The sequence below is a fragment of the Triticum urartu genome, chromosome 3A (genome assembly GCF_056163025.1).
Source record: "Triticum urartu cultivar PI428250 chromosome 3A, HENAU_Tu73, whole genome shotgun sequence".
Taxonomy (NCBI): domain Eukaryota; kingdom Viridiplantae; phylum Streptophyta; class Magnoliopsida; order Poales; family Poaceae; genus Triticum; species Triticum urartu.
The window spans coordinates 156,451,509-156,457,997 of record NC_141875.1 but is presented as its reverse complement, the minus strand read 5'-3'; the positions used below and the strand labels follow the sequence as shown (position 1 = coordinate 156,457,997).

At 39.8% G+C, this 6,489-nt stretch overlaps 1 pseudogene; it reads right to left on the bottom strand.

Annotated features, from left to right (window-relative positions):
* Positions 1-3,641: 3,641 nt before the first annotated feature.
* On the bottom strand, positions 3,642-6,217 carry LOC147979022 (uncharacterized; annotated as a pseudogene).
* Between the last annotated feature and the right edge of the window lie 272 nt (positions 6,218-6,489).

The following is a 6,489-nucleotide window of genomic DNA, read 5'->3' as shown; positions in this document are numbered from 1 at the left end:
ATGAGTGTGTTGAATACTATGAGAAGTTTGATGCTTGATAATTGTTTTGAGATATGAAGATGGTAATATTAAAGTTGTGATAGTTGAGTAATTGTGAATTTGAAGAATACTTGTGTTAAAGTTTGTGATTCCCGTAGCATGCATGTATGGTGAACCGTTATGTGATGAAGTCAGAGCATGATTTATTTTTTGATTGTCTTCCTTATGAGTGGCGGTCAGGGACGAGCGATGGTCTTTTCCTACCAATCTATCCCCCTAGGAGCATGCGCGTAATACTTTGCTTTGATAACTTGTAGATTTTTGCAATAAGTATATGAGTTCTTTATGACTAATGTTGAGTCCATGTATTATACGCACTTCTCTCACCCTTCCACCTTTGCTAGCCTCTCTAATACCGCGCACCTTTCGCCGGTATCATACACCCACCATATACCTTTCTCAAAACAGCCACCATACCTACCTATTATGGCATTTCCATAGCCATTCCGAGATATATTGCCATGCAACTTTCCACCGTTCCGTTTATTATGACACACTCCATCATTGTCATATTAATTAGCATGATCATGTAGTTGACATCGTACTTGTGGCAAAGCCACCATTCATAATTCTTTCATAAATGTCACTCTTGATTCATTGCATATCCCGGTACACCGCCGGAGGCATTCATATAGAGTCATATTTTGTTCTAAGTATCGAGTTGTAATTATTGAGTTGTAAGAAAAATAAAAGTGTGATGATCATCATTATTAGAGCATTGTCCCAGTGAGGAAAGGATGATGGAGAGTATGATTCCCCCACAAGTCGGGATGAGAGTCCGGACGAAAAAAAAGAGGCCATAAAAAAAGAGAAAAGGCCCAAATAAAAAATAAAAAAATGAGAGAAAAAGAGAGAAGGGACAATGTTACTATCCTTTTACCACACTTGTGCTTCAAAGTAGCACCATGATATTCATGATATAGAGTCTCTTATGTTATCACTTTCATATACTAGTGGGAATTTTTCATTATAGAACTTGGCTTGTATATTCCAATGATGGGCTTCTTCAAAATGCCCTAGGTCTTCATGAGCAAGCAAGTTGGATGCACACCCACTTAGTTTCTTTTTGAGCTTTCATATACTTATAGCTCTAGTGCATCCGTTGCATGGCAATCCCTACTCACTCACATTGATATCTATTGATGGGCATCTCCATAGCCCGTTGATACGCCTAGTTGATGTGAGACTATCTTCGCCCATTTTGTCTTCTCCACAACCACCATTCTATTCCACCTATAGTGTTATGTCCATGGCTCACGTCATGTATTGCGTGAAGATTGAAAAAGTTTTGAGAATGTCAAAAGTATGAAACACTTGCTTGGCTTGTCATCGGGGTTGTGCATGATTTAAATATTTTGTGTGGTGAAGATGGAGCATAGCCAGGCTATATGATTTTGTAGGGATAACTTTCTTCGGCCATGTTATTTTGAGAAGACATAATTGCTTTGTTAGTATGCTTGAAGTATTATTATTTTTATGTCAATATTAAACTTTTGTCTTGAATCTTTCGGATCTGAATATTCATACCACAATTAAGAAGAATTACATTAAAATTATGCCAAGTAGCACTCCACATCAAAAATTCTGTTTTTATCATTTACCTACTCGAGGACGAGCAGGAATTAAGCTTGGGCATGCTTGGTACGTCTCCAATGTATCTATAATTTTTGATTGCTCCATGTTATATTATTTACTGTTTTGGACATTATTGGGCTTTATTTTCCACTTTTATATTATTTTTGGGACTAACCTATTAACCGGAGGCCCAGCCCAGAATTGCTGTTTTTTGCCTGTTTTAGGGTTTCGAAGAAAAGGAATATCAAACGGAGTCCAAACGGAATGAAACCTTTGGGAACGTGATTTTCTCAACGAACAAGACCCGGGAGACTTGGACCCTACATCAAGACACAAAAGAGGAGGCCACGAGGTAGGGGGCACGCCTACCTCCCCCCCCCCCCCAGGCGCGCCCTCCACCCTCGTGGGCCCCCTGTTGCTCCACCGACGCACTCCTTCCTCCTATATAAACCTACGTACCCCCAAACGATCAGATACGGAGCCAAAAACCTAATTCCACCGCCGCAACTTTCTGTATCCACGAGATCCCATCTTGGGGCCTGTTCCGGAGCTTCGCCGGAGGGGGCATCAATCACGGAGGGCTTCTACATCAACACCATAGCCTCTCCGATGAAGTGTGAGTAGTTTACCTCAGACCTACGGGTCCATAGTTATTAGCTAGATGGCTTCTTCTCTCTTTTTGGATCTCAATACAATGTTCTCCCCTTCTCTTGTGGAGAACTATTCGATGTAATCTTCTTTTTGCGGTGTGTTTGTTGAGATCGATGAATTGTGGGTTTATGATCAAGTCTATCTATGAACAATATTTGAATCTTCTCTGAATTCTTTTATGTATGATTGGTTATCTTTGCAAGTCTCTTCGAATTATCAGTTTGGTTTGGCCTACTAGATTGATCTTTCTTGCAATGGGAGAAGTGCTTAGCTTTGGGTTCAATCTTGCGGTGTCCTTTCCTAGTGACAGTAGGGGCAGCAAGGCACGTATTGTATTGTTGCCATCGAGGATAACAAGATGGGGTTTTCGTCATATTGCGTGAGTCTATCCCTCTACATCATGTCATCTTGCTTAAGGCGTTACTCTGTTTTTAACTTAATACTCTAGATGCATGCTGGATTGCGGTCGATGAGTGGAGTAATAGTAGTAGATGCAGGCAGTTGTCGGTCTACTTGTCTCGGATGTGATGCCTATATACATGATCATACCTAGATATTCTCATAACTATGCTCAATTTTGTCAATTGCTCAACAGTAATTTGTTCACCCACCGTATAATACTTATGCTCTCGAGAGAAGCCACTAGTGAAACCTATGGCCCTCGGGTCTATCTTCATCATATTAATCTCCTACTACTTAGTTATTACCTTTGCTTTTTACTTTGCCTTTATTTTACTTTGCATCTTTATCACAAAAATACCAAAAAATATTATCTTATCATATCTATCAGATCTCACTCTCGTAAGTGGCCTTGTAGGGATTGACAACCCCTATTCGCGTTGGTTGTGAGGATTTATTTGTTTTGTGCAGGTACGAGGGACTCGCGCGTAGCCTCCTACTGGATTGATACCTTGGTTCTCAAAAACTGGGGGAAATACTTACGCTACTTTGCTGCATCATCCCTTCCTCTTCGGGGAAAACCAATGCAGTGCTTAAGAGGTAGCACGGAGCCCCGAACGGACTCCAGATCAGCCCTCCCGAGAGAGTTTAGGGCTTGGCGACGGCTTCGTATCGTAAAACGCGATGAATCCTTCTCCCTTATTTTTTTCTCCCCGAACACGAATATATGGAGTTGGAGTTGAGGTCAGTGGAGCTCTAGGGGGCCCATGAGGCAGGGGGCGCGCCCCCAACCCTCATGGCTAGGGTGTGGGCCCCCTGGACTTGAGTCTTTGCCAGTATTTTTTATTATTTCCAAAAATAATCTCCGTGGAGTTTCAGGTCATTCCGAGAACTTTTGTTTCTGCACATAAATAACACCATGGCAATTCTGCTGAAAACAGCGTCAGTCTGGGTTAGTTCCATTCAAATCATGCAAGTTAGATTCCAAAACAAGGGCAAAAGTGTTTGGAAAAGTAGGTAACTCTACATTTTTGCATTGCCATGAAAGCATCAACTATGTCATCTTCGCTTACTTCCATGAACACATCCCGTTCAATAAATGTCACCAAGCAATCATTCGAGCGATCATCACTCATAGTAGTCCTCAACTTATTTTTCACTAGATTCATTGCTGAAAATACTCTTTCAACACTCGTCGTCGCCACCGGTAAAATCAATATCAATTTGATGAGTAAGTAGACCAAATCATAAATAACATGCTTCTTTGTTGCAACAAGCATAATAGAGAGCTCACCAATATTACTTGCATTTCTAAACCTATCATCTTGTCTCATATCATAAATAAAATTAGTAAGTTGAAATTCTAGCCTTATCAAATATGTGCTTGAAATGTCCATGAGATAGAATAGCAAGTCTCATTACCTTGAGTGCATCATAAGAAGCAAATGAATTGAGGGGATTCAAAGCCGACATGCAAATAAGCAACTCCGTATTAACCTCATCAAACCGATTGTCAAGCTCTTGAATGGTTTGATCAATGACACCAAGATATACTTCTCTTCTATAACGATCATCATTTGTTTTTACTTCATAATACCGATGTGATCTTCGATTAGGCTCATAAATATCCTCCCACAAAGGAACTTCAATGTCATGTTTGTTGCAAAATAAGGTTAGCTTTGCAAGAAATTCTTCCCAACCATGAGACCTCATGTGTTGCATTATACTCTTTGCCAAACTAACAAGTGTCATTGCATTGACAATATGTTGATCTCTCTTTTGCAAAGATTTGGACAACTCGTTTGTATAGCCAAGAATAACAAGCATCAAGTGAAGATTGAAAACAAAGTCAAATGATTCAAAGGCTTGAGAAACTCCACGTATTCTTGTCCACTCACTTTTTTGTGAAAGATCATTTCCAATAGCATCAAGTACTTCAAGGATTGTGTAATACATGCTAACAATGTGCATAATGGTTTTAAAATGAGAACTCCCAACAAGTGTCGCCGGGTCTAGCTAGTCACATCTCTTGATTTAGCCCACTTCCACTTTCAATCTCACCCATTTCAAGTGCTTCCAACACCTTCTGAGCTCTAACATCTCGAAGCATGTCATGGCACTTACAAGAAACTCCAACAATATTGAGCAAGTAAGAAACATGATCAAAGAACCAAAAACATGGTTCATTGTCCTTTGCCACAGCTATAAGAACCAACTGAAGTTGATGTGCAAAACAATGGATGTAATAGGCAGAGGGTGACTCTTTCATGATCAATGTTTTCAACCCTTTAATCTCCCCTTTCATGTTGTTAGCCCCATCATATCCTTGCCCATGTATTTGACTAGGAGTCAAATGATGATCTTTAAGAAAAGTTTGAATTGCATCCTTAAATGACAATGAAGTTGTATTGGCAACATGAACAGCTCCAAGGAACCTCTCACATCCTCTTCCCGATTTGTCAACAAATCATATGCAGAGAGCAAGTTGCTCTTTATGAGATGCATCACGAGACTCATCGGCTAGGATTGCATAGTGGTCATCACCAATATCTTCAATAATTATTTTATTTGTTTGCACCACACAACATTCAATTATTTGATTTTGTATTTTTGGACTAGTCAAGATGCAATTCCCAAGAGCATTGTTCAATACATGTTTATTAACTTCTTTGTCATTTTCTGAAAGCCATTTAAGAAGTTCAAGAAGGTTCCCCCTATTGCTAGATTCTTCACTCTCATCATGTCCACGAAATGCCAATCCTTAGTTCAAAAGAAACCTCAAGCATCTAAGTGAATAAGTCAGCCTAGCCTTGTACATACGTAAATCCTCTTTAGACACCCTCACCATAATGTTATCAATTGATGGTTGGGGTGCCACAAATAAATTGTACTTCTCTTGAGCTTTGTTGTGAATGCTGTTAATACCACCCACATGTTTGTCTAATGCATCAGGCCTATACCAATTTTTCCAACCACCTTTGACAAAGGCATCACCCTTAGGCCCCCCATTCGATTTGCCTTTGAACAAATAACACACAAAGGAAAATGCAGTCTCATATTTGACACTATATTCTAGCCATTTATAGTTCTTAAACCAAACAAAGTTGAAGTGTCGATTTTTACCATACATTTTCTTGACTTCAAAGTTGTGTGCATATGGTTGGACTGCATTCTTTGCAATGTACCGTCTCCGAACTTCATCTTGATCATCAACATTGTACTTCGAAATAGGAATCATTTCCCCTGGATCAGGTGGAAGCCTTTGAATATTATATGACCTTGCATGTGGATGTTGGGGTGATAGTTGTCGTGGCGCTTCATCATCAATATCAATGTTAATCTCTGCATCGGAATGGACTGGAGGTGGATCAATATAAACATCAATCTCTGCATCGGAATGGACTGTAGGTGGATCAACATCAATGTCAATCTCTGCATCCAAATGGACTGAAGGTGGATCAATATCAGGTTCAAGTTGCTCTGCGGCTGCAACCTTTCTTGATTTTGCCTCATAATTCCGAAAAAAAGACTTGATGTCACCATTCCTTTTCATCTTCAGTTCTATATTTAGAACATAATGTTAGCAAGACAGCAAGACTAGAACAAAAAATGGCACATTCCTAGTCCCCTGGAGCTTTTTTTGTTCACAAAACAACAATTACTAAGAAAACACAGCCTACTGATGTTATGCACTTATGCTAATAGCCTAAAAATATTTTGTACAAATTTAGAAACAACACTACAGAGGCAAAGCTACAGTATAACAAACGAGATCTAGCATCTGGTCAAAAACTCACCCACTGACCCACGACCGGGGTGGAGAGC